At 31.4% G+C, this 10000-nt stretch overlaps 1 protein-coding gene across 3 annotated transcripts in view; it reads left to right on the top strand.

Annotated features, from left to right (window-relative positions):
• The window catches only part of LOC144965448 (parathyroid hormone/parathyroid hormone-related peptide receptor-like), a 143322-nt gene that overhangs the window by 81881 nt on the left and 51441 nt on the right, over window positions 1-10000 (top strand). The window lies entirely within an intron of this gene.

The raw sequence follows: 10000 nt of genomic DNA, 5'->3' as shown, positions 1-10000 counted from the left end.
TTTTTAGGTGGTGTTACAAGATTTTATATTATTAAAACACCGCTAATCTTCTTTTTTGATATTTTGCAATTATGTTAATAAAGAGTTGTTCTAATAGTAATAAAATAAAGAATAAGGTATCTTCATAACATATTACAATAATAATATATAAAAAGCGGCGCGATTTTTTGTGTGACAACCTTATATATGTGTGTGTGTGTTTGAGTGTGTATGTATGTATGTATGTATGTATGTATGTATGTATGTATGTATGTATGTATGATGTATGTATGTATGTATGTATGTATGTATGTATGTATGTATGTATGTATGTATGTATGTATAAATAAGGCTTTAACTTCGAATGAAAACATTAAAATCAAAATTCAAACACTGCAGATAATATGAACATAACGTATTTCTTCTGAATAAAGATAGACTCTATTAAAAAATTAAACACCTTAGAATTTAACGTTTAATTTAACTGGCGTAAAGCGGAAACTACAAAATCCCTTCTTGCCAAGCAATGGTTCTCTGTTAGCATCATGCCACTGTAAGGAGATGGCATTTTAAACGTTATATTCTGTTGCAGACTGTCGTATTGAATGTTTAGGATTTTCCTATGAATGGCCGCAATACCATAATATTCATTGGCTGTAGTTTTTCTTGGCCCACCTGTTTTCGTCCGATTTAAAACTGAGTCCAGCAAATTTTCGAATAATGACAATTCAGAGCAATTGAAATTTGTGTGCGATTCTTTTGTTGAGATTTGCTGTCTCACTCAATGTCAACAAAAATTAGAGTGAAAGGGGCGCTAATCAAAAAGTGTCTTCTTATTCAGGTGGTTGGTATATCGTCACAGAGGTTAAAGTTTGAAGTTTGATTTTTGTCTAGGTAAATTAGTTTGACGTTCAACCCACCTTTCTATAGCAACCCACAGATTAGAGGCTGGCGTTAGTGAATCTTTTTACTTGATCCAAAGTTCTTGAGTGGTTCGAAAGTTATAGCCATTTGAAGTTTGTACAAGACGTTGGTGGTTCAGTACATATAATGGTTATAGTTTTTAAAAAATCAGATTTCTCATTTTCTCCTCACATCTTAAGCCAATCAATTGTTAAAAGAAAATAACATCAATATTTACTGAATACTGGAACACCATGGTGTCTACACATTTTGAGAAACGTACGAGCTAATTCTAATTAATTCATTATCTTTTGTAGATTTCGAGACGCATAATCGTGTAATCAATTATTCTTATTTCTCTTAAAGATAATGATCGATGTATCCGCAAAGTCTTTCATAATAAAACAGCCGATAATGTAGCGAGAAATCTGTTTTCTTTGGTTGACGGATAAAACTGTCATCAAAGTTTTTCCACCGATGACTTTACTCGGGGATTATTTCGCATTATTCAGTATTTCTCCAGCGTAATCTCTCATCCAATATTCATACGTTCTTCTCATCCTTTCATATTCCAAAGTCAACAATTCGGCCTGTGAAATATCAAATAAAATCAGTTAGATTTTTTTTTAACAGAATGAATTATTTAGAATATCGATATATATATATATATATATATATATATATATATATATATATATATATAGTAAATAAGGACACTCACATTTTATTTCGTCAAGACAATCGTTTCGAGGGATCGCGCACCTCTTCAGTTGACGATAAATCCGTAGATTTACATGCTCTACTTAATGTTATTGAGCACTCTAGTATCTACAAGTACCCACCAACACTCATATATATATATATATATATATATATATATATATATATATATATATATATATATATGTGTGTGTGTGTGTGTGTGTGTGTATTGAGAACGAACAAAGACGCGCTACTTTTGACTGACATTCGACATTTACTTTATCTAGAAAGATTAAAGTATCTAAAATTGTCTTCACTACATCGTAGAAAATGAGGTGATCTGATCATATATCAGGTGGTCACAAATAACGCGCAGCTCTTTATTTCTTTCAAGTTTAAATAAGAAAGTTATAATACTTAATTTCTATGACTTTCAGAACTAAATTTTTGTTAATAGAATTGCAAATATCAAAACAACTGGATGTACGATTTTGAATAATATAAAACGCATCTAAAATACCAACAAAAAACTTCGCCATCGGCGAATAGATGACGGAAATTATTGTGGCATTTGCGTGTTATAATTCTTTGAAGAAGACGCTAGTTGTATTGCCTGGGAAAATCTATGCTCATCCAGTTACATATCAATCAAAACCATAATGAACCATTCTTCACGGTATATCATAAACACAATCGATTTTAAAGAAAATTATGGTTTCATATTTTGTTTCATGGAATGACAAGAACAAATACATTTAATTGACACAACAAAGACTAAGATCATTTCTGGTAATTACATAAAACTATTGGAAGAAAATATTCATTTTTCAACAAGATGATGCTACATCCTATTCGAGCCAAAGAAGACAAGCTTTTCTTTTGAGTAAGAATATTCATTTCAAAGAGAAAGACAACTGACCGCCTCAACCCCCAGACCTGAATCCATGCATTACGCAATTTGGAATTCTTTGACGAGAAGGTTTATAGTGGACAAGGATCCGCATCCACAGAAGAAACATTGAATTATTTTATGCTGGGAGGAGATAACCATAAAGGAAATTCGAAGTTGCATTTCACGTTGGAAAAAAATGACTACGTTGCTTCATTGAAGAGGACGGCAGTGCTATTGATCATTTAAAGTGCCAATTTTGTAATAGTTGGACCAAAATAGGTTTAGACGATTTCTTACATGATGAGGAGAATTAGGATGAAAGTAATGTTTATGGTGACATTAATGTTTGCTAAAAATGGCAACAAATGCTAAGATCGTCGCCATTACACTCTCTGTAATGCTGTGTCATTTTTTGTAACCACGTGATATATGGAATAGTACAAGGCTCTAGTACATTATGGATTGCAATGCTTTTATTAATTATTCACATGATGAAAACATTAGGGGCGATAAGTTTAAGATATTTATTGAAATAAATAATACGTTTATAAGGGAACATATCCTAATTCAACTGTTACAATTTAGAATTATCTAAATTTTGAAACAAACAAAACTTATTCTGATAATTTTTTTTATAGAATGCCATTGGTTAAGAACGTACCACCATATGTTGTTTTATCTCCATAAAGAATGTAGATGACATTGGATATTATTTGCATTTTGTATAATGATTGAAACTCTCTACTGTATAAAAGTGGACATGTCAATTACATGTAATAGGAAACATTATACCACGAATCTAAACTGTAATATTTATTTGTGTGTTAGATATCTAATAATTTTAAAGAGCGATATGTACCCGAAAATGTCAGATTAACAACGAACATTGTTTGCATGACTTAAAATGTTTCATATGTAGACGGTCTAGATAATTTTAAGGTCCTTTCAAGACTGTTATCTCTTAAACGATACGATGAGATACGATATAATAATAAAAATAATAATAATTATTATTATTATTATTATTATTATTATTATTATTATTATTATTATTATTATTATTATTATTATTATTATAATGAAATAATAATAATAATAATAATAATAATAATAATAATAATAATAATAATAATAATAATAATAATAATAATAATAATAATAATAATAATAGTAATAATAATATGATAATAATAATAATAATATATAATAATAATAATAATAATAATAATAATAGTAATAATAATAGTAATAATGATAATAATAATAATATAATAATAATACTAATAATAATAATAATATTAATAATAATAATAATAATAATAATAATAATAATAATAATAATAATAATAATAATAATAATAATAATAATAATAATAATAATAATAATAATAAGCCAAACAATAAAGCTGGATAGTTTTAAAAACTGATAAACCAAGAACAGTCAAAATTGGATTGTTGATTTGGAGCAACAAAACGCTGGGACAGTAGCTATATGATTAAAAAATAATGTTTGGTTCCATTACAATTTGAGTATAAATATAAAAGACAGATGATGAACTATTGATCCTCGCCATCTAAACGACACTTCCTCCACTTTCGGCCATTTGAAAATCCCTTCAATCCAATACAGCACCACATTTGAACGCACACATATTTTAAGACATCAGAAAGCTTAAAAGAGGAAAGAAAGTTTAGATTCCAAACTCATATATCCCATATATCAATAATTGTTATGGTCTCATTGGTGTAATGGAAATACTTTTAAACCAACGCAAAATATTATCCGTTACAGCAATGTTAAATCAAGCTCATAATTGGGTTCGGATATTAGAATTAGATAAATATAATATATGCACCTTGGTTTCACCCCAATGATTGAGATAGTCGGTAAAGTGATGTAAAAATCGTCTCGGGAAGTTAAACGGGAAAAAAAACTAGAAAAAAAGTATACAAATTGTGCAATTACCACTCGCAATAACAACACTCGACACATTTTGGACCCCTTTTTTTCTTTTTCTTTTGCCTTTCTACCAACCCCCCCCCCCCAACACACACACACACACACACACACACACACACACACACACACACAAACCCACTTTCACTTCTGGCGTTAATGTTGATATCACTTCCTGACAATCGCCACCATTTCTAACTTTAATTTTATTGGTATTCACGTCTTTCAATTTTTGTATAGAATTGAGCATTCATTGTTTTACGATTCAATATTTTCCTATTGTCATTATTATTATTATTATTATTATTATTATTATTATTATTATTAGTATTAGTATTATTATTATTATTATTATTATTATTATTATTATTATTATTATTATTATTAATATTATTATTATCATTATTATTGCTATCATTATTACCATTATTATTATATTTATTATTATTATTATCATTATTTTTATATGTGTGCGATCGGTCAATCAAGAAAATAGATCTAGACAGACGATGGACTGAATTTCAAATATAATGGCAGTTTTGCGTGAAACTGTCAGAAGCAAAATTGTTTTAGGATTGACTGAATACAAAGATTAACTTTACTATTCGTATTTCAGAAATATTGCCTCATTCTATTTATTTTTGTACCAATTGCGGTTTCTTTGCATAAAATGAAACAACCTCGCTCGAATTTGTTTTTCTTCTTGCTTTGATAGAATAATCTTTCATCAATCCATTAATTTCTCCCCCGATTCCATAGTAGATTCCGATTTCACCCAGACAGAACATCCTGTTGCATGTTGAACAAACGGTGAATGATAATGGAATTGGGTGGTTTGATTTGTAGGTAAATTGAAAACGTTTATATTTGATTAAATCTCCCTCATTGGTACCGTGGCGATATTCACGTACTCACAAACTATGTGTCACGTATGATGTTGTGCGCATAGCCAAAAAACTCACAACATTCTTCAGCCGGATATAACGATATATAGATAGTTCGAAGATGACGTCTTTGTTATTGTTTTTTGCCATCCGCGTTTATGAGTAATTCTCACTGAACTGTATTAACCTGACTATAAACGTTCATGGATATACACAGTTTTGTGTGTTGGTCCGTTATACTTCCGGATGGCAATGTTATGAACTTCTAAAGTCAAGCGCAGACTATCTATATATTATATGAGTACCCGGTCGTTAACAGTATTGTCTCTGTCGAAAACAATTTGTACTAACATGCGTCATGTCTCTTCCAACATGTTAAATGTTGCTCTAGGAACCCCTGTAAAGTTCTTTGAATAGTTTAGTAGGATATTGCGATATATAAACGCTATAAACGCTTAAAGTTACACAAAAGTGTGTGTGTTGATATGCTATGTCCTGCTGGCTAATGTTGTGAGTCTTTTACCTAAACGCGTAGAATCAATACAACCAGTGTAGGAATTAAATAACACAGGGGTTAAAATAGCAAAGCCTTACAAATAAAAATTAGTTTTGTTTTTAAAAAGCTTTGCAACTTTTAGGTTTATAAGTAATACCACGATGCTGGAGTCATGACTTTGTGGGTGACCAAATTTGATTTATATACTTTTAAATCAAATATATCAATTTAATTTATGTTTTAACTACGTCTCAACTTTTATATAACTTTCTGTTGTTAAAAAGCGATCTAGATTTTGGCACAAAGCTTTGCCACTTTTTGGTATATAAGTATTACTACGATCTTGGAGTCAATTCTTTGTGGGTGACCCAATTTGATTTATTTGCTTTTAAATCAAATTTATCAATTTTTGAAATAGATCTAGATTTCTTTCTTGTTTATAACCCAGTTACGCGCTAACTCCCTCTTTACTTTTAGATAGTTTCTTTATTTGCTTTATTTAGTTCTCAACTAAAAGAAAAATACCACACAATAATTAAAGTATAAAATGCAAGAAAATCTACCAGATGTAATAGAGATAAAATGGCTTTACCGTTGGTTATTTTCTTCTTGCCATCACGTCTTCTGGGTATCGGCCAAAAAATTCTACGCTTGGCCTCTCTTAAGTCGGATTTTGATTGGATGTTTATCATAAACGTGAATGTTTTTTTATAATTTGGTTTTGTTTTATTTTATTCGATATCAGGTTTAATTTCGGAGCAAGGATTCAATAGATTTTTGGCGACGGTGATGATGCGATTTAAAGGGTGAAATAGATTAATAGCGAAAGAGAAAGAGACAGAGACAGAGACAGAGAGAGATGGAGAGAGAGAGAAAGAGAGAGAGAGAGAGAGCGAGAAGGATAGAAAGCAGTGAAAGCGATGAATGGAGAGACTATATTTATATCAAAATTTATTATTTTTATAGGAAAGCAAACAAACAAAGACGAGAAATAGTCGGAAAGGAAAAGACAGATTATATGAAAAATAGCAGGCGCACAGACAAGCAAACAATAAATAGTTTGGCAGGTGAATAAATAAATGGAGAAAGAAAAGAATAAATAAATCAGGAATTGAAAAATAGATAGGAATGGCATAGAAACGGAGTAAAGAGAGGGGAAGAAAGAAAGAAAAGGGTGATAGTTATATGAATAGAGAGAGGGAGAGGGAGTGAGAGATAGATAAAAAGAGAGCTAAGCAGTAAACTTGTAAAACCTTTCGTATGTGACTAATTAGCATCTTTTTTACCCTCTACCTTGGTGACGGAGAGATGAGTTGTCTCGTTTTGCAACGAAACTAAGTTAAATGAGATTTGGCCAAAACATGGATTGACGACAATGATCATAGAACTGCTGCTCGCGTTGCGTCTATGGACAACAAACTTTATACCTATTATGGGCATGTTATCAATTGTTTAGTCACCGTTTTGCTTGCTCACGAGACTTTGTCCTGGGAATATTTTTACGAAAATCTCTCGTTCTATCTGAAAAAGCGATCGCCGTCACATGGTTTGTTATTCTAAATATAATAATACTATATAATTAACTAATCAAATGATTTGATCTATTTTCAGTTTTGAAATAAATACTAACAGGTGCCCCCTACTTGGCGCATAGCAGGTTTAAAGTCAACAATGCATAATTCATGTAGAAAAACAAAAGATCTCATGTCATTCGTAATGAGTCATCTCACCTGGCCTGATTTAAACTTAACTCTTGATACACATTATGACCAATCTATAATCGTTTTTAAACAACTTCATAAGGGATCCATTAAACCAAAGTGTTTTGCTTAGATTGTCCGTTTTCTTTTGTGACAGCAATGTTTCGTTCACAGGTGATTCTCGTGTCTTTCAAATGATTTGAAAACACAATAACAATATGTTATCAACTGATAGATATATTGTCGTATTCGAATTCATTTTGAGATATAAAAGGGGCGTAAAGCTTAAATGTTGCAATTTTTTGAAGATGGTTGAAGTTCAAACGTTTATTTTAGGCCTCTGCCGAATTACCAAATATATATCTAAACAAATTATTCATATAACAAGAAGAAAGGAATTAGATAATTGTATAGTTTTTCCTGGGCAAATGTTCGTCTTGATGGTTCATAAATCTAGTTCGTAAGAACAAATTTTCAACAGAAAGATTTAGCACATCAACAATGCATTTTCAAAAATCCTGATAACAAAACGAATATACCGAATTATAACTGAAGTAAATGCTCTCATATTCATACTTGATTTTCATAATTGTCCACATTATATGTACCGAGAATCCAAGTAAGAGCTTGTAATTTGGTATATACCATCACTAAGGTTTTGCTGGAAACAAATACAAAGTTGTATGATGCATTTCAAAGAGGTGATGAGTATAATATAGAACCTGTTCGTTTGTTGAATATTAAAAAATACCGTATATAAATTATTAAACTGTGTAATGAATAATGATGGCATTGTGGCATTCCTCCAGGAGGCAAACAAATCGTAACCGACACATTAACGAAACGCCAAAGTTATCTAGAATTGTGTACAAGACCATCCGGTGAGTCCCAAATACCAAAGACAGCGGTTACAAAAATAATGCCTTGATGGATAGTTAATAACATAGGTGTATAACAGCCCATCCCATTCTACCGCTTACCAAATCCCGTAACTTCACCGTGCGTGCCCACCATTGACGATAAGACCCTCACTTTCGGGAATTCCCCGTTTCCGCTTCTGTATTTGTTTTGCGCTCGTTTATCCCATGGTTTATTTATTTCATTCGTGAAATCCTTCATTTCATATAATTAATGTTAAGATCTTTTATTTAAAAAAATAAAATAGAGAGATAGAAGGGAAGAGGAGGAGAGGGGGGGGAGAGAAAGAAAGGAATAAAAAGAAAGAGAAGAGTGGGGGTAGAAAAGAAAGAAAGAGAGAGGGAGGAGAGGGAGATAGAGAAACAAAAAAGAAAGAACGTATGTAGAAAAAAAAAAAAAAGAGAGAGAGAGAGAGAGAGAGAGAGAGAGAGAGAGAGAGAGAGAGAGATAGAGAAAAAAAGTAAGACAGAAAGGAAGAAAGAGAGAAACAGAGAGAAAGAGAAAGAAAGAAAGAGGGGAAAGCTAGATAGAGAAAAAGAGAAAGGAAATAGAAAGAGAGAAGAGAGAGAGAGAGAGAGAGAGAGAGAGAGAGAGAGAAAGAGAGAAACGGATTGAGAAAGAATGAAAGAAAGAGTGAAAGAAAGAGATATAAAAAAGAATGTAGAAAGAAAGAGAGGGGGTAGAGAGAGAAAAAAGAAAGAAAGATGGGGATAGATAGAGAAAAAGATAAAGGAAAGAGAAAGATAGAAGAGAAATAGAGAGAGAGAGAGAGAGAGAGAGAGAGAGAGGGAAATGAAAGAGATTGAGAAAGAATGAAAGAGAGAGAGAGGGGGGGGGGAGGGAGAGAGATAGAAAAAAGAGATAGAGAAGATAGAAAGGGATAGAGAAAGAGTGAGTGAGAGAGAGAGAGAGAGAGAGAGTGAGAGAGAGAGAGAGAAAGAGAGAGACAGAGAGAGGACATAATGTTGACATGATAAGTCTATTAACCAGGGCACCTGAGTGAGGGTCTTGGAGCTAATGGCGTGCATCCCCAGTGTGTTATAGCTGCTCTGTCTCTGTTACTATGTATAAATCTATGGTTAATAACGATGAAGCAGCTGAAAGACTCACCGGCAGAATGTATATTTATCGTGATACAGAATTGATAATTTCTTTTGACTGCAAATTCTTGTTCATCGTTATTCTATTGACCTAATTGGGTATTTTGTTTTAAATCAACATATTTTCACATATACAGAAAGAACATTATTCATTTTCAATTTTCAATTTTCTGTTTGTTATTATATGTGTTTAATGTTGATATTTTTGTTATGAACACGCTGAGTAGGGGTATTTTTAGTTTGTTTGTTTTTTTTGTTTTGTTTTTTTTTGGGGGTTTTTTTTTTTTTTGTTTTGTTTGTTTTTGTTTTTGTTTCATCTTTGTCTTTTAAGCAAATAATTCCTTTAGTTTTCTTCAAATATTGGCATTAGAAGTTTCATGTTGAAATTTGATGTTGTATTCATTGACTCTTTAATTTTCTAAATGAATATTTGAACTTGACACGGCACTTATATCACGTCGCAATGACT

Source organism: Berghia stephanieae, chromosome 2 (genome assembly GCF_034508935.2).
Source record: "Berghia stephanieae isolate SIO BIC M18660-M18661 chromosome 2, UCSD_Bste_1.3, whole genome shotgun sequence".
NCBI lineage: Eukaryota > Metazoa > Mollusca > Gastropoda > Nudibranchia > Aeolidiidae > Berghia > Berghia stephanieae.
This window is presented reverse-complemented; position numbering and strand designations above follow the sequence as displayed.